The sequence below is a fragment of the Symphalangus syndactylus genome, chromosome 5 (genome assembly GCF_028878055.3).
Source record: "Symphalangus syndactylus isolate Jambi chromosome 5, NHGRI_mSymSyn1-v2.1_pri, whole genome shotgun sequence".
Classification (NCBI taxonomy): Eukaryota; Metazoa; Chordata; class Mammalia; order Primates; family Hylobatidae; genus Symphalangus; species Symphalangus syndactylus.
In genome coordinates, this window is record NC_072427.2 from 113,240,941 (window position 1) to 113,260,341 (window position 19,401).

Genomic DNA, 19,401 nt, shown 5'->3' on the forward strand with positions numbered 1-19,401 from the left:
CAAAACCACTGGCTTTCCTTCCACCAGGTTAGCTTCTTCCTTTCATTTCCATTTGTAGGAGCATCTTCTGCTTATTCTTTAAATATTCTCTGTTGGTTGGAATGTAAATTAGTTCAAGCTCTGTGGAAGACAGTGTGGTGAATCCTCAAAGATCTAGAACCAGAAATACCATTTGACCCAGCAATCCCAGTACTGGGTATATACCCAAAGGAATATAAATCATTCTATTGCAAAGACACATGCATGCGTATGTACATTGCAGCACTATTCACAATAGCAAAGACGTGGAATCAACCCAAATGCCCATCAATGATAGACTGGATAAAGAAAATGGGGTACATATACACCATGGAATACTATGCAGCCATAAAAAGGAATGAGATCATGTCCTTTGCAGAGGCTGGAAGCCATTATCCTCAGCAAACTAAGGCAGGAACAGAAAACCAAACACCACATTTTCTCACTTACAAATGGGAGCTGAACATTGAGAACACATGGACACAGGGAAGGGAACAACACACACTGGGGCCTGTTGGGGGATGGGGTGTGGGGAGAGAGAGCATTAGGCAAAATAGCTAATGAATGTTAGCCTTAATACCTAGGTTATGGGTCGATAGGTGCAGCAAACCACCATGGTACACATTTACCTATGTAAAAAACCTACATTTCCTGCATATGTATCCCAGAACTTCAAATAGAAAAAAGTTTTTTAAAAAAGGGACTCAACCCCTCAGGCTCTCTGCTCTCATCTGTCTTACATTCTTGCTTCCACCAATGCCATTCCCTTGGAATTCCCAGCCTCCAGAACCACAAGCCATATATAAATATCTATTGTTTATAATTTATCCCAGCCTGTGGTATCATGTTATAGCAACAGAAAATGGACTAAGACTGATTCTTAGAAACTTGTTTCTATTTTCAAATTCTAAGACAAATTCCAAGTTGCTACTACTGCTTCTTCATCTTCATCCCCATCTTTCTTATTTTTAAAACTTTTTGTTTTCAGAATTTCATTTCCCACTCAACTAAACCTACCCTTTGCTGATGCTGTAAATTTGAATGCTAGACCATCAAAATATATGTTTTTAAAAGGGACAATATTACAAAGTAGCTACAAAGCAACAAAACAAGACTATCTGAAACACTTACAAAAGATCGCCACCCCCCTCCCCATTTTCACTATTACAGAAACCCAACCTGTGTGATATATATATATTACTATTCATCAAGCCACAAGCATGTTCTCATGCCACTTGTCTCTTCTTTTCCATCTGTCTTAAGTGACATGGATTTAGAGAACCATACCTAAAGGGTCATTCTGAAGAATGCTTTTCATTTTATTAAGATTCTCTGAATTAGGTGAATAGTGTAGGTGGATAGTGTAACAGAGCTTTGATCCACCTGTGGAAACTCATGCAGTCGGCAGTCATCTTTAGAAATGTGCTTTAGATATCAAAAATGATAGTGTTACTTTCACTCAGAATACAAGGAGCAAGTCTATTTGATACTCCAATTACCATTTGTTAATTACATAATCAGTAACATCTAGTTTTGTTTTTGTTTTAATTGCTTTTTCTCCACCTCCAGAATTTGCACACACAGAATGTTTAAGCACAGGCCTAACTACTTTCCACATCTTTTCACATTCAATGCTTACAACAGTCATATGAAGTAGGCATTACTATCAATATTTGCAAGGGAAAAGGAGGTTTATAATAGATTAAAGACTTTGCTTATGGTAACACATAGTTCATAAGTGAGTCAGAATTTGAAACCAAGTTTTCTGATTCCAAAGCCCATGGTTTTGAAAACTCTTGTCAAGATGGCATTGCAAGAATACGGTTTGAGCCCGGTGCCTTTGCTTCCAACATGTAACAATAATAGATAAGTTTTAAAAGAGGTGATAAAACAGAAAAGCAATAGTCAAAAACAGGATAATCACACCAGAAGTAAACTATAAACACAAAGTGAGGTAAACTGCACCAGATGGTGTCTGGAATGAGAAGCAAGCAAATCGTTGTATCTGCAAAGTAACTGGATGCCACATGTGCCCCACAGGGAGTAATAATCAGTGCCAAGCTTACTGATTAAAACCTGAAGGTAAGACAAGAGGCAGCTGATCAACTGACTAACACCTCCCTTTCCCTGGAGCCACAGCTTGCATAGAGCTGCTTTCTTGGGAAGGCCAAAGCAAGCAGCCATAATCTCACAGTCACATCCTGGGACAGACTGCTCTTTGATTTAGTGACTAGGTTTTTGACATCCCCATTAGCAGAGATTATAGACTGGGAAACAAGAGGATACAGAGCCAACACTAAGACAATAGGACTGGTGCAGAAGGGCTAGCAATGAGAGAGACAGAGAGAGAGAATTTTTAAATCCTTCTCATTCCAGTTAAGCCTAAAAACCAAAATTCTAAGCCATGAGAGAACGATATAAAAAGGCACCAGCAAAATTTTAAAAACAATATTCAGTGAAGTTATTCCAGAAGACATGAAAATAATAGAGCAGTTTCAGAATGACTTCAAAATAAGCATGCTAGGATTTTGGAAGAGACAAGAAATAACATCAATACAATGTGTAGCAAAGTAAGTAGAAATAAAACATTTGAAGTGGCGATGAGAATCAATTAAAATTTCCAGAAAAGAAAAATATTGTCTTAAAAATAAATTCTGGAGTGGACATAGTCAAAAAAAGAATTAGTAAATGGGAAGATGTCTCAGCAATTCACCAAAAGTGCAGCACAGATAGATATATAAAATAGTGTGAAAGAGAATTTAAGAAATATGTATGATATATTATGAAACTTTAACATATATCTACTATGGAGTTCCAGAAAAAGAGATTAGAGCTAATGTTAAAAGAAGCAGTGCTGGGCATTGTGGCTCACGTCTGTAATCCCAGCACTTTGAGAGGCCAAGGCAGGTGGATCACAAGGTCAGGAGATCAAGACCATCCTGGCTAACATGGTTAAACCCCGTCTCTACTAAAAATAATAATAAAAAAAATTAACAGGGCATGGTGGCGGGTGCCTGTAGTTGCAGCTACTTGGGAGGCTGAAGCAGAAGAATCACTTGAACCCGGGAGGTGGAGTTTGCAGTGAGCCGAGATCCTGCCACTGCACTCCAGCCTTGGCAACAGAGCGAGACTGTCAAAAAAAAAAAAAAAAAAGCAATATTTGTGCTTTTGTGGGAGCAAAATTATGGAAATAATTTCAGGAAGATCAAAGTGTCTAGAAAGATGAACAAACTCTATGCTGTCTCCCCAGTAAGAAGAAGAATAAAACTATACTGCTACTCTCTAGGAAAGTCTTTAAGGACCCATAATTTGTCTGGGATGATAGCATCTAGTCCTATAGATTATTTTCTATATTTTGATGGAATAAATTACCTTTAACATAAATTGGTCAATCCATTTGAAAGAATACAGCTGATATAATATGTATTCTTAAAGAGAAGGCACGATTTTACTGATCAGATGTCAACTGCTACAAGGGTACAGAAGAGCCTGAAATTTAGTGACCAAGAGAATTGAAGAAGTAAATCAAAGAGTGTCATAACCCTGGGACATGTCCAGGCTACTCTCTCATCCCTATGTGAGCTCATAAGTGCACACACACACACACACACACACCACCAACCTGGTCTATAGGCAAAGGACAAGTAATCATCAATATGGTAATAAATACATAAGAAAAGCAACAAACCCACTAGTGATATATTCTGTAACAAGTGCTTGGTGTTACGCTTCACACCATCGGTGGAGCATTTTTTTTCTTGTTTTATTCAGAACACTTGTCAGAAGACTCTTTTGTTTTATTTCATTTACACATTTCTTCAAAACTGAGTGCATAACCAGGAGGAAAAGACATTGCCTTAAGACGTTAGAGGCCCAAGCACAAGATATGTGTTTATGTTTGTATGTGAATATATGTTTTATACATAGATAAGAGAGATCAGCATATATTAATTTGTGACCGTATAGCCACTGTTTCCTAGGAATCAAATACATAATCTAAACATCTATGGAAGACTAGCTTTATATAAGAAAATATACACCTTCTTAAAATCATGGTATTAAAATTATGTGGTTGATTTCAGTTTTTCAAAGATGCCTCTGTCTCAGCAGCAAGTCAGTAAGTAAATAAACAAAGAAAAGACAGGCGTTATTAGTTTAAGATTAAATGTTAGGAGAACTAAGAAGTAGGTCTTTAGTTTTTCACAATTTATGTACTTTCATTAGAGGGAAGCTCATTCTTTTGCAGCCTCTCTCCAAAGCCTAGTAACTTCCTGCATTGTGGTTAGACTTTATAACCAAGGAAAATAATAAAGTTCCCTTTAATTTTTGGTCTTTACATTCATTTGGAGGGAAAAGGTAAGTGGTAAACATTTTTTTAAAAAATTTTATACAAAAAGGATAAACTTTCAAAGGTCTAATCTCTTGGCCTTTCAAAAACCCTCAGCCACACCTTAACTTTACTTAAGATATAGTAAAAGAAAAACCAAAATGATTTATATGTCCTTTCCTGACTATTCACATTAAGATAATAACCAAAGACCCTATTAACAAAACACTTTGGGCAATTATGATAAGACCACAGTTTTTTAAAGCTCAAAAGATTCACGCAAATGAAATCTTTGACATTTTCTTTCAGAAAAAAAAATATTTTCACTTTCCTGCAACACTAATAAACAGCTAGGAACTGTGTATGTGGGCAAGGGAGAATGAATGTAACAGGTGACGAGAGCATAATGAACTAGTTCTCTTAGAAAAGGATTTGTCAGTCATATTTTGCAATTGTTGAAGGAAGCTTGTATCAAATCACAGAAACAGTTTGGAAAATAATTATTCTTTTTATACATAATTTTTGTATAAAGCCAAGCCTATTAGTTCTACAACAGTTGATTTTTCCTTAAATCTTTGCGAAAGAGAGCTAAGTAATGCTTCAAAATTGCCTTATAACTGAAAGCACATTCATTTTTTCCTAAAAGCTTTCTTCCCTTTGAAAAGTTTTGGAGCTTCTAACTCCAATATATTTTTTCAGTTTCTTAGTTTACTTTAGCAAACAGAATGTATAAGTCTCCAAAAGCAAGAGCCTATCTAGTAAATTTTATTTTTTAAGTGAGTATACAAAATTTGTATTACGCAGCTGCTCTTTAAAAAGTTTAAATGAATGTGACGCACAAAGTAACCACACAAACCTCTGTATTTCATCAGATCAACAGGGTAAAAGCACATTTTTCACTTCGGTCTCAGTTGGTAACATCTAATGCAATCACCTTGTTAATAAAATTGCTTTTCTAGCAAAGTCAACAACAGCAATAATATCTTGGCACTTAACAAATTGTAAAACCGAATCTGCAATTTTTGCCAAATAAAAACATTTCTATTAACATTTCTAGGGATATTCTCTATAGGCTCTGATATTTTTAAAATAAGAAGCACATTTAAAATAGAGTTATAAGTATGACTACACGGGGAGTTAAACACAATTTACACTCTGAGACATTGTTTTCCAGAAAACATAAGCCTAGCAACTTTCAAAATATTTGCACTGAAATAAAAACTGCTTGGTACAATTTCAAATTTTTTTAAAGTGTGTAAAGTTTCAAGAAACATGAGCAAACAAGACAAAAAGAAACAAAAGAAATTTGCATGCCACTTCCTAAAAGAAATTTAAACAATTCTTTGCCAGGAATAACATCCACATACTACAAGAAGGGAACTGTTGAAATCAAACACACTTACTTTTTAATATGTAAAGATGCACTTTTTTTTTTTTCCTATTTTAAGTTAAAAATAAGAGGACACACCAGTGATCTTGCTGGCAGTCAGATAACGCACAGGCCCTGACCCTTCAACTGCCCAGGAATTCTCACACAAAGCTCTTTTCATACAGACAGCGCTATATATTCCTAAGATAAGGCGGCAAAACATGAAGCCGTGGAGAAGTGACACAAAGTCGAACTAAATGAAATGTTTACATATATTCTGTCACACCATTGTTCCTTCATCATCTGTCCCACAAATGATTTGCCTAAAACAATGTTGATTCAAGTTGAAGAGAAGCATGATTTAAACAAAAGGACAATTTTCAGAAAAAGGACACACAAGACAATACAAATATTGTATTTTTCTGTTTGCATCACCAAGGTTAGTGTGAAATCGAGCAGAAACAAAACCATATCGTCTAAGAACTAAGAAATGCTTTTGCTGTAATTTCCCTCAAAGCACAACAGATTTCTTAACTTGTTTTACAACACAGAAAGTATATTTTAAATATAATATCTTAAATCTGCACTCACCATGAAAAAGCAACAGTTGCGCAGAGTAAAAGTGTGCTTTTTTCTGCCCCTGTTCCATTTCAGTTTTGCCTATGGTTGTCCAACACCCAAAAGCCCAGAGCTGCCACCCAGAGGCCCCTTCCACAAGCTGGCTTATTTGCCTGTCAATCTGAGTGCCGGCTTCTCTATTATGCAGCTGTGCACTTTGCTGAAGTTCTAATATGATTTCCATACGCTTCCCACCGCCTGAAGTAGGAGATTTGTTCTTTCAGTTCAATGAATACTCAAATCACTTTTCAGGTAACTGTAGGATCAAGCCTTAAGTTGTTCACCCTCAAGTTAAGGAGTTCTTGGTAAGAAGTGGGTGGAGAGAAGTAAGCTCACTACAAGGGAATTCAGAGTGTAATCAGAACGCAGAGAGAAACTTCCTTTTTTTTCCTTCCTTGCTATGCTGAGCTACTAGTGCCTCTTTCACAGAACTTAGGAATGTAAAGAGAGGACGCAAAGAGGCCCCGCCAGACAACCCTTTCTCAATCAATTAGCTTGCAGCCATTACTTGTGACCTTAGGTCACACAGCATAAGTGTGTGGGGCGTGCCTTCAGGGGTCTCAAGGCTACTTATTACAGCTTAGATAACCAAAACCAAGCAGACACTAAAATCTAGAAATATTTTAATGGAAAATGTACTGAAGATGGGACTAAAGGTAAACTCCGAGTGTCTTTTTGCAGTAACTACTATCTAATCCAGTCGCAGATTTTTTTTTTATATTAAGAAATCTAAAACAATATTTTCCATGTTGGATCAAACAGGATTTAGAACGAAGCAGTGAAACTTTTTTTTTGTATTAAATTTCAAGCTGGGAATAGAGAAATGATGAGTAATATATCATATAGATCACAGAATCATATATGTATTACTCATATAGCTCAGTTTCCAAAGTCTCGTTTGAGTTTTTTAAAGACTGCTGGTTTATTATACCTAACTGCAGAGTAGAACTACTGTAAACAAAGTTCTCTATGCTTAAGGAAATCAAAATAATATCACTTTAGGGGCTAGGAACAACTATTTTAAACTCTTTAAAGATTACATGCTGTCTTAGTATCATGATTTCTCTCATTCTCATAGTTGTTTTAATGAGAATTTCCTTTTGAGCTCTATTTCAGACAAATGTTTTTTCTCTTTAACATATTTTTAAAATGAGAACTCAAAATAACGGAAAATAGGAGAAACACTAAAGAAAAAGGTAATATTTTAAAACTACAGATTTGTGTAAATTTCATACTGTAAGTTTTCATATTCCTTGAAAACACTAAAAAATAGTAGCCACCACCATCAATAAATCAATGATACAGAAACATCAGGCAATTTTATTTCAAATTAAATCCATGCTTTTGAATAATGCAACCCAATTAAGAAGCTCAGGCTTTGATACTGATTGGATTAGCCAATCTCTTCGCTCCAAAAAGGCTGTTACTCAGAAATGGATTTGCCACACCCACGTTTTCTCAACCTTTTTACTTGGTGATGCCACAAGGCATGTCTGACTCAGCACAGTGTAGGAATGGCAATATTCCTTATGGATACCTGGCCAAGTAAATTGTCTGCAAAGTGGACACTGGCGTAAATAAAACAGACAAACCAAAAAAAAAAAAATCAAGAATAAATAAAATAGGTGTAAGAAAACAGCGGCCAAATAATACTGTCTGATGGATAGAGTCAATTTTAAAAACTGCAGTAACAAATAATGTGGTAATAGGAGTGTTAAAATCAGTTATGGGTGGGAATTAGGGCAGAAATTAAGAGTTTCCACTTTCTCCAATACATAATAGAGAGTCATTGATAGGTTTGAAAAAACAGATTGACATTGCCTCTCAATAAATTTTAAATAATAATAATTTGATGTCTTTTAGTGATTCTGTTATGAATGTTTTATATATTGAAAACAGGCATTATTGAAAACCATTTTTGGCTCTTTAGCCAATAGATATGTAGAAAATCAAAAATTCTAATTACTGCTTGAGAAATACCTAGTTTTTAGAAATTTCTACAACTCAACACCACCCTATCATTGCATGTTTCATCTTACTCTGTTATAAAAAGAGCAAGCTTTTTTTTTTTTTCTTGTTTCTTTCATTTGAGACTAACAAATAACTTCTAAAAGTCAACAAGACCAGCAGGCCTTATGCATTAGAAGACTGCAATTAAACACCTGAAGATCTGGCCTCTATTCTGACAGAGCTACACATGCACAAGACAAAGGACTTTCTGATAAAAGTGCAAAAAGGTCACTAATAACCTACATAAAACATAAAACATACATCAGCACTTGAAAGGGTCTTGGTGAGTTCACAGTCCATAATGTATTTTTTTTTTGATGGCCAGTTGACTAAAACAACCACAGACATTCTGAATCACATATGGGTTACGAAAAAAAATCCCATTTTAAAAGTGTGGTATCTTGCATTGAAAAGATCACTACCAGCATGCTATTGAAAAAAGTTGGTCGGTTTCCACCATCATTTCACTTACCACCATCATTTCAATTACCACTGCTCTAGATGTCGTGGTAATTTTATCGAACATTGCAGAACATTTTTCACTAAGTTCATCTAATTTGAAAAACATCTCAATAGCTCAGATAATTCTACCACTAAAACCCTATTATGTGTATTTAGAGATGCTAAGTTAGAATAAATATGAAAATAATTAAAATTATATTTTAATTAAATAAAAGGCCATTCAAAATGGTATGACATAATAATAATACATGAAGTTACAAAGACATAATTTCAAAACATCACATAATGAAAGAAAATGCTTGCTACTTATTATGTCATGTTGATATTTTCTACTCTAATCCTATTATGCATCTATACATTTGTCCGTTCATTTGGAATGTCTTGAAAGATAGTCATTTTGGGATGGAGGAAGAGTTGAACTAAAATCAAAGCCCTGAAAAATACTGCCATAAAAATTTTAGTTTTCCATGACATCTGGTTAGCAGTCCACCATCATAAGGTGGTCTCAGCTAACTTTTTGTTAAAATACTTAAACTGAAAAGTGCATCTCTCAACAATTCTAAAAACTAAGATTAATAGCGGTAATATCTTTACCATTCTTGTAAAGCTAATGATGTTGGGCTAAGAAAAACAACAGGTGGTCTGCATTGTAGAAAGATTAGTCCTATCCAGCTGAAAATTAAGAAGGTATTTTAACATTTCTTGATTAACTGCAGTCATATTTATGGCCTGTTCCACCAAAACTTGGACTGCCATAATTACATCGGATATCAATAGAAGGTGCTGGTTCTTGGGATACATAGTGCAGTGTCCTTATATCACTATTGCTTCCTATTTTGGCATTAGTACCCAAAAACAGAAAGTTGCAGTGGGGTGGGGTTGGCGGAGGACAGGGCAGGGAGGGCTGGCATGTAACACATTACGTCACCCCACAATTAGTTAAAATGAGTTATACAGTAGGAGAGAGAGGAAGATGGTGAAGAAATGAACTTACTGTACTAGGAATAGTAGCTTTTCATGCTTGTGATATAACAAGGTTTGGGACTTAAGAGACCTACTTACTATTGAGAGCAAAGTCAGATTGCATAGATGTGTCCTGGTCTCTAGCTGCTGGGAGGTCCTCACAGCAACGTGTCACCCAGCTGGAGCAACATGAAGTGGATTTAATCAGCATGAATGGGATTTAACCAGCAAGAAGTGAATAGTAAGAAAACAACAGGTGTTATCTGGTTGTAAACATGACATTGGATAGATCTAAGCTAATCCAGAGTGTTGAGCCAATAAAAAAACAAATATAAAGGTGGAGCCTACATGAAAATACTACAGAGAAAATGGGATAAGAACATTTTTAAAAGGAGAGCAATAAGTAAATATATTACTATTAAAACAGGTGAAAACAGGGATTTTAAATAAAATCACAAAGCCATGATCCCTATCATACAGGACAAGAAGGAGGAAATGGCTTAAAATAAAAGGAAGAAAATGAAACGGAGATATACACTTTAAAAAAGAAAAGAAAGAAACCATAGTGGATTTTAAAAAAATGAAGTAAGGATGATAAATGACACTGGAAAATTACAACAGTGAAATGAATGACAAACTTAAAAAATAGGAGATGTGTTTGAAATCCGTAGCAACAACATAGGTAAGCTTGCTGGAAGAAATCTTCTAATATTTGATTTCACATGTTTTTAAATCTAAAATGTCACAAAATGTAAGGAAAACTTAAAGGTATATTCTGTGTTCTACCAAAAAGACACAGGCACTTGTGTGTTCATCACAGCACTCTTCATAATAACAAAGACATGGAATCAACCTAGATACCCATCAGTGGTGGACCGGATTAAGAAAATATGGTACATACATACCATGGAATACTACTCAGTCATGAAAAATAATAAAATCATGTCCTTTGCAGCAACATAGATGCAGCTGGAGGCCACTATCCTCAGCGAATTAGTGCAAGAACAGAAAACCAAATACTGTATATCCTCATTTATAAGTGGGAACTAAGCACCGGTACAGATGGACACAAAGATGGAAACAATAGACCCGGGGGTCACTAGATGGGGGGAAGAGAGGGAGGGAGGAAAGGGCTAAACGTATTGGGTACTATGCTCACTACCTGGGTGACAGATCATTCATACACAAAACTCAGCATCCTACACTATACTCATGTAATAAACCTGCATGTGTACTCCCTGAATCTAAAATAAAATGATATTATGATATCACTTAAAAATGATATTATGAAAGAGGGAAACATGTCTATAAAAATGTGAATAATTTCAACATAATTAATGCATAACAGCCCTTGCACATTATTTTAAAGGAAAAAAAGGAGCAAACACTTTAATTAAAAAAAAAAAATGGATAAAAAAGAGGAAGAGATGAGAAAAAAAAAAAAAAATCTAAGGCCGGGCGCGGTGGCTCACGCCTGTAATCCCAGCACTTTGGGAGGCCGAGGTGGGCAGATCACAAGGTCAGGAGCTCGAGACCAGCCTGGCCAACATAGTGAAACCCCGTCTCTACTAAAAATACAAAAAAATTATCTGGGCACGGTGGCAGGCACCTGTAATCCCAGGTACTCGAGAGGCTGTGGGCAGGAGAATTGCTTGAACCCGAGAGGCGGAGGTTGCAGTGAGCTGAGATCACGCCATTGCACTCCAGCCCAGGTGACAGTGCACGACTGCATTTCAAAAAAAAAACAAAAAAAAACCTAAAGCAACGTTGATATATAGTGTACATTTTTATTTTTTTATCATTTAAAAACTAATATTCAAAGTGGGTTATTCTGTTGTAAAATGAGTATTCTCACACATTGCATATGAGTATACAAATTAAAACAGGCTTTCTGTAAGGCAACTTATTTATATGTACCAAAAGTTTTGTACTTTTTTGTTGTTACGTATTTATTTGTTGAACAAATAAATATTTATTGATCATGTACTATGTCTCAAGCACTGTTCGAGACACTAGGAATAAAGCGTTTAACAAAACAGAATTTCTGCCTCGTTTATCTTTGATTCTGTGAGGTAGAGATAACAAGTAGACAAACATTACGTATTAAGTACTACTGACTGTTAAGACAAAAATAACGCAGGATAAGACAAATGACTTCGGAGGCAGCAGATACTACATTTTACATAGGTGTTCAGGGAAGTGTCTTTCTGGTGTGGTAACATTTGAGCAATAATCTGAGTGTAATTTGGGAGCCCAACATAATATATGGGAGAAAAGCACTTGTGGAGAGGGACATACCAGTGAAGGGCTCTAAGATGGGGCACGATTCTCAGCGATACATTGAGGGCCCTTTTGTAAGAAATTCATTAGTGAGATAGGGGTATGTGTAACGTGTGCACCATTTTTGTACAAAATTGTTTATAACTGCCAGGAAAACTGAAAATAGAGTATATCAATTCTTATGATATATTAGATATTGGTTAAAAATGATATTTTCAAGAGTCATGAGATGTAAACTTTAGGTAAGCAAAAGCATGGGGAAAAAAACAAACTGCAGATAATGTATGATTCCAATTTTGTAAGATGAGTATTTTTTGAATATAGTTAAGAGATCAGGTATCAAAGTGTCGATAGTAATTCTCATCTCTGTATAGTAGAATATCAGATTTACTTTCTGATATTTTCTAAATTAAAAAAACATATAAGTATCTTTTTTAATAAAGAAAAACATTAAACAAAGGAGAGGCAGACATTCCAACTTTGGTGTATCATTAATTCCAGCATTCTCTTTATCACACATCTTGAAGCCTTTAATTTTTTCAAATATTTTACTTTCCCAAATCTAGTTAGAATTTGAAATGATTCTTCTTTTATAAGGAATGGAAATTTCCCCCTTCCCTTCAATTTCACTGCTTCTGCTCTGTTGCTTAGATTCACAGGAAGATTTTAAAAATAAATCTATAAAATCATGTTCATCTCTGTCTATAGCCTTTGTTTTCTCCTTCCAGAGCATATGGTGAGAGTCATCTCATGCAGTGACAAATGCCCTCCCACAACATCTACTACTTTGACCCTTAATTAGATCTTCTCAGACAATCTAAAATAACTCATGTCTGAGACTCTCCCTGTCTGTATAGATCCCAAAGGATTGGAAAGCAAGAAAGTATCTTACTGCAGCTGAGGACACATGTAGCCACATGGGTGAGCAACTAGGAGTTGAGTGAGGTTGCTTTTAAAAAATAAAGAAAGAAAGAAAAAGAAGGAAGGAAGAGAGAGAGAGAGAAAGACAGGCAGAAAGAGAAGGAAGGAGGGAAGGAGGGAGGGAAGGAAGGAAGGAAGGAAGGAAGGAAGGAAGGAAGGAAGGAAGGAAGGAAGGAAGGAAGGAAGGAAGGAAAGGAGGAAGGAAGGAGAAAGGGAAAGAGAAGAGAACAAGCATGCAAACACAGAAAAAACTACACAATTAGGTCATTAATGAAAAGTGAAAGGTCAGCAAAGTATCAGAATGTACAGGTGAAATCTCACGTTGAGAATCAGAGAGCAGGATGGTCAAGAGCACCCAGTTCAACAAGTTTTGTTTTGATAAATCTATAAAGCATACTGCCTGCGTGTTGTCTTTCAAAGCTCTTGTTAAAACAACAACAGAAAAACCCACTACAACAAATAAGAAAGTAAATATGAAGGTGAGAGAGAGAGAGAGAATACTAGATGATCTCCCACAAGTTTAAAAAATGAATAAATGATTAGAATGGGAGCTGGGAAGGAAGAGGAAGAATGGCTCCTGGAGGGGGTTATGAAATGCACATGTATAATTGATTCTTGTGTTCACTGGTGTTGCTACATTAATGTAAGTGGAGATTTTAGAGCAGAATATAGAAAATGGTCTGACTGGACTGGTGATGATGGTAAAGGGGGTTGAGAAAGCTAGAGTGGTTGGAAAGCACAAGTTCGATTCAGATAGAAAAAAAATAGAGACATTTATACAATAGAGAGTGGAGAAAACTCACAAATTGGGAAGAAACAAAAGCACAGGTAGCATGTCTACAACGGTGACAGGTCAAAGCTGAAGTCTAATCCTTTTTTTTTTTTTTTTTTGGAGATGGAGTCTCGCTCTGTCGCCCAGACTGGAGTGTAGTGGCACGATCTCGGCTCACTGAAATCTCTGCCTCCCGGGTTCACGCCATTCTCCTGCCTCAGCCTCCCAAGTAGCTGGGACTACAGGCACCCACCACCACGCCTGGCTAATTTTTTTTAGTAGAGACAGTGTTTCACCGTGTTAGCCAGGATGGTCTCCATGTTCAGACCTCGTGATCCGCCCACCTCGGCCTCCCAAAGTGCGGGGATTACAGGCGTGAGCCACCGCGCCCGGCCTGCTGAAGTCTAATCCTATGGGAAACTATTTGAGGAGCAACTATTGAGCTCCTCAAGGGAGGATCATTATGTGTGGGAGGCCTGGGCTAAACTGGGGGTCCTGATATCCAGATTGTCTTTCATCTATCGTGAGATACTGCCTGGTCCCCATATGCCTCATTGCCAATAGAGTTCACCCAGTCAAGTGGCTGTTCTAGCTGTTGGGTGACCAAATCTGCTTGGGCCCCAGAGACAGACCTAGGAAGATAGTGTGGAATTAATAACAATTTTAACCAAGGAAAAGATACCGGAGGCATTAGGCAAATGTGCTCCAGCGTATTACAGCTACATGGAGTGGCAGGGTCAAGACAAGACTGTATTTGGCACTTATGCAGGAATGTTTCTGAGATAAACCAGGGCTTCCTTGAGCAGATGGTGAAAAGCATGTCACATGCCACACCTCAAGGAGTGTGGAAAGGCCAACCTGTTCAAATTATCTTTCCCTTTAGCCCTCCTTAGTTCTAAAAATCTCCTTAGAGATTTTGGTGCCCAAAATCCTTACCATACCAAGACACTAATTTGTATATGGGTAAAATCCTATCTCTGGAACTTCTACAAAAATAAAATATAGTACATATAAACATTGTATTCACCTCCTTACGACTGTCTTCAGGCTTTAGATTAGGATATTCTGAATCAGAGGATGTTGGCAAAGAAGGCAAGGCTCTCAGGACCACGGCTGCCGAATTTGAGTTAATACTCACTCTTAAACAACTGGCCCTAAATCCCTAGTACCTAAAACTGTGGGTGCCTATGCTGTTACTGAAACTTTGCCTGTTGAGTTAGAGAATCCTGAAGAGTTAATCAAAGGCAACATACCACTTTCCTGAGCTCCCTGAGCCTATATCCAAATGATCAGAACTAAACTTCCATTTAGAAGAGGATATTATGGGATAATGAATATAAAAGCAAATAAAGTTCTATGATTCTAGTTCTAAAATTTTCAAGAAAAGCTATTTTTTTCAGATCCCAGCTACTGTTGAATTGGATAGGGGAATTGTTTTCATTTTGTCCCCAAGTCATAGTTCAATTAATTAACTTTCAAGCTTTTAAGAAAAGAAAATTGATTCTAACTATAGCATGTGATCAGAAAGGTATCCAAAATGTCTGAGCTAAAGCATTTTGGAATATATTATACAGATTACATGTTACAAAGTTTATTCTTTTCTTGCCCTTTTTCCTTTCAGGAAGCAAAGCTTGAGGAGAAATCATCAAATGTTGCAGGATACTTGTAAGCACAGAGAACGATGAAGACCTGACGAGGAGAGTATCTTTTTCTTTAATGTTTGTCCAACAAGAGAACACATTGTTAGTGTGCTTGAATTCCAACAAAAGAAGGCACAGAATGAATCTTGGTTGTTCCCTTTTACTTGCTAAATATGTACTGAATGAATAAATGGTGCATTATACATCTATAAAACAACTGAAAATAACATTTGTAGTGAGTGCGAATCTATACAAATTTCCCAAAAAAACACGAAACTAGGATGCCTGCTGTGAAAGATAAAAGCTCTGATCATATTTTTAAAAGAAGGAAGTCTTATCGGTTGATAAAAGACTGTTTTAGGCCTAAAGACTGGTATACATTTAAGAAGGGGCTGGGCACGGTGGCTCACACCTGAAATACCAGCAATTTGGGAGACTGAGGAGAGAGGATTGCCTGAGCCCAGGAGTTCAAGACTAGCCTGGGCAATAGTGACACCCTATCTCTACAAAAAAATAAAGTTACAAAGGTGTGATGGTGCACATCTGTAGTCCCAGCTACACAGGGTAAGAGTGATGTTTAGGGAAAGAAAGGATGGGGACATTAACCAGAAGTCTCCAGTGACTGGTTCCTTCCCACCTTACCTCCCACCAGACTTTCTCCACCAATAATTGTACAATAATTAAAGCAAAGCCAGCAGCCACTCTGTTTGTCATGGCCATGCCTTTTACTAGAGAGTCTTTGGTGTTTGGAGAGCCCTGCGGCCACAGTGTTTTCTCTCCTCTTTCTGGCTTCTCTTCTTTTTCATGTAACTTGTTTCTTCTCTCTTTTAAGACTTATCTTAGATGTCACCTCCACTGCTTCTGCCCAGACCCAATTGAGTCCCTCTCCCCGGCATCCAGTTGTTCTCTGTGACTGCTAGCATCGCGCTTACTATCTTTCACTAAAAGGTAGAAATTACATCCCTCTGCCAATGTGGTTTCAGAAATATCTCTTGATTCCATTCTCTGATCTTGTCCCAGTGCCTCTACTGTTTTGACTCAGGTAATTGTCATCTACTGCTCACCTGGTTTCTTACAAAGCCCCTTCCCTGGTTTTCCAGCCTGTCTTCAGCAGCTCAATAATCAAAATACTGCCAGAATTTTCTTCCTAAAATACATGCCCTATTTCTGCTCAACCTTTAGTTTCCCTCATTTCCAAAATAATAAAAACCTAAACTTTTAACACAGCAAAACACAATAATAATAGTATTCATCATAATTTGACTTTTATAGTGTCATTAGCCCACACTCCTGCCACTCTTAATCTATGTTCTGGGCACAATAAATATCTGGCCATGCTCAAGAAACCTGTGCTCCCTAATATGTGTGTGTCTTCCACAGAGCCAGCTCTTTGCCATAAAATGCCTTTCCCACATTTAGTTATTTCTAAAACGCTAATTCATCTCCTAAGATGCTACACAAGCACCCTTCAATAAATTATCCCAGTTTCTGCCAAGCAGAGCTATTTGCTAAATGTTTTCTGAGGTCACAATATTTTGTTCATGTATCTAATTTAGTTTTTTGGGTTTTTTGTTTGTTTTTATTTTTTTCTTTCTTTTCTTTTCTTCCTTTCTTTTTTTTTTTTTTTTTTATTTTGAGACAGAGTCTCATTCTGTCACCCAGGCTGGAGTGCAGTGGTGCGATCTCGGCTCACTGAAACCTCTACTGCCCGGGTTCAAGAGACTCTCCAGCCTCAGCCTCCCGAGTAGCTGGGATTACAGGCATCCACCACCATGCCCGGCTAATTTTTGTATTTTTAGTAGAGACAGCGTTTCACCATCTCGGCCAGGCTGGTCTTGAACTCCTGTCCTCGTGATCCGCCTGCCTCAGCCTCCCGAAGTGCTGGGGTTACAGGCATGAGCCACTGCTCCTGGCCTAATTTTGTATTTAGTACAGTATTTTAGTTGTTGATTTTATTTCTGCTTTTGGCTTTATGTCTTGCACGAAACAAATGTTACTTTTGTCTCTCCTCTATACCAATAGATGGTGACCTCATGGAGGCATCAAACTGCTTTATTGGTTTCAGTATTTCCAAAGCCTGTCACAACGTCTAGCACTCAGTAGGAAACTGCTGGATTACTGGGAAAGGAAAAGGAGAAGAGAGGAGGGGAGGAGAGGGGAGAGGAGGGCAGGGGTTGGAGGGGAGGGAAGGGGAAAGGAAGGGAGGGGAGGGAGAGTAGAGGAGGGGAGGGGAGGGGAGAAGAGGAGAGAATGATATGACAGGAGATAATGTACTAAGACGAGGAGAGGAACGAAGACTCTATTAAAATTCCATAACTGAGAATGCATCATTCTTCTGAAGGTGGATATAATCTTTATAGCAAAGAAAAAGTAAACTATCTTAAATCAAATAACTAAAGGATTCCAATTTCAAGAAGGTAAAATAAATAATCTTTCCATAACTTTCTCCTTCCAAAAATCATTGCAAAGAATGAGGAAGAAAAAGAAACTCTAAGACAAATTGTGTTTGTTTCTTGTGTAACAAATTCCCACAAACTTCGTGGCTTAAAAACAACAGAAATTTCTTCCGTTACAGTTCTGCAGGCCAGAAATGTGACATCAGTTTTACTGGGGTAAAATCAAGCTTTTTGGCAGGGCCAAGTAAAAAGAGGACGTGATTTCTGGAAAAAAAAAAAACAAAAAACAACAACAAAAACAACAACAAAAACACCTACCACATCATAAAATGGAAGAATAAACTAGGATGACAGTCAAAACAAAACAAAAACAAAACCCTAAATGACATCTCTTTATAAGAAGCCTTCCAGGGCAACTAGAGATAAAAGTGGAAGGTAAAAGTAGAAGGAGATAAAAGTCTCCTGTCTCTTTCTACTTTTATCTGGAAGGAGACAGGGTAGCAGGAGAGATTTCTCCAAGGGTAGTGGGAAGGGGACCTTTCTAGATTATTTGACCAGCTTGTCATTGTAGAAAATTGAATAGAAAGGCATTTTATAAAGATATTGGAGGGTTTGGGAAGACCTAGAAAAAAAAAAAAAAAGAAGAAGAGGAATAGGAGGAAGGGAGGGAGAAAGGAAGGAGGGAGAAAGGGAGATAGGGAGATGGTGAGGGAGGAACTGAGCAAAAGAAAAATAAAGGTGGCTCACGCCTGTAATCCCAGCACATTGGGAGGCCAAGGTGGGCAGATCACTTGAGGTCAGGAGTTCGAGACCAGCCTGGTCAACATGGTGAAACCCCATTTCTAATAAAAATGCCAAAAAAATTAGCCAGATTTTGTGACACACGCTTGTAATCCCAGCTACTTAGGAGGCTGAGGCAGGAGAATCGCTTGAACCCAGGAAGCAGAGGCTGCAGTGAGCCGAGATCCCACCAATGCACTCCAGCCCGGAAGAGACTCCATCAAAAAAAAGAAAGAAAGAAAGAGAGAGAAGGAGGAAGGAGGGAGGGAGGGAGGGAGGAAAGAAGGGAGGAAGGGAGGAAGGAAGGAAGGGAGGAAGGGAGGGAGGGAGGGAGGAAGGGAGGGAGGGAGGAAGGGCACTGAATTCAAGAGAAAACGAAAATTCTACTACAGTAAAGAGAATGCAATCATATCACATCACCAGGCTCAGCAGGAAACATTATTTGTATAGTCTTACTAACTATAAATTCAGATACAGATTTAAACTAAAATAGTAAAAATAGTGATATAGCTATATTGGGAGAATCAAGAATTTGGAGGTTTTAAGGAAGTTTAAATCCACATCTATAGCAACAAGAAATCAATTGTTAGAGCACTAACTCCAAAAATTGTGAGATAGATGTATAGATGTTATTTAAAACCACAAAAGTAAAATAAAAATCAAAGAGTTTGAAAGTGGTTGCTTTCCTGCAGTTGTGTCAAAAGGTTTATTTCTTCAGTTACTAGCCTTTAAATTTAACTGAATTTTAAATATATGCACATATATTCATTTGGTAAAAGTTATTTTTTAAAGAAATATTAAATTTATTTAGCCCATACCTCTTTCCTTTGTTTAGAATTGTGACA

The 19,401-nt window shown here is 37.2% G+C and overlaps 1 protein-coding gene across 1 annotated transcript in view; it reads right to left on the bottom strand.

The window, feature by feature from the left end:
- The window catches only part of LOC129482846 (uncharacterized), a 558,703-nt gene that overhangs the window by 449,668 nt on the left and 89,634 nt on the right, over positions 1-19,401 (bottom strand). The window lies entirely within an intron of this gene.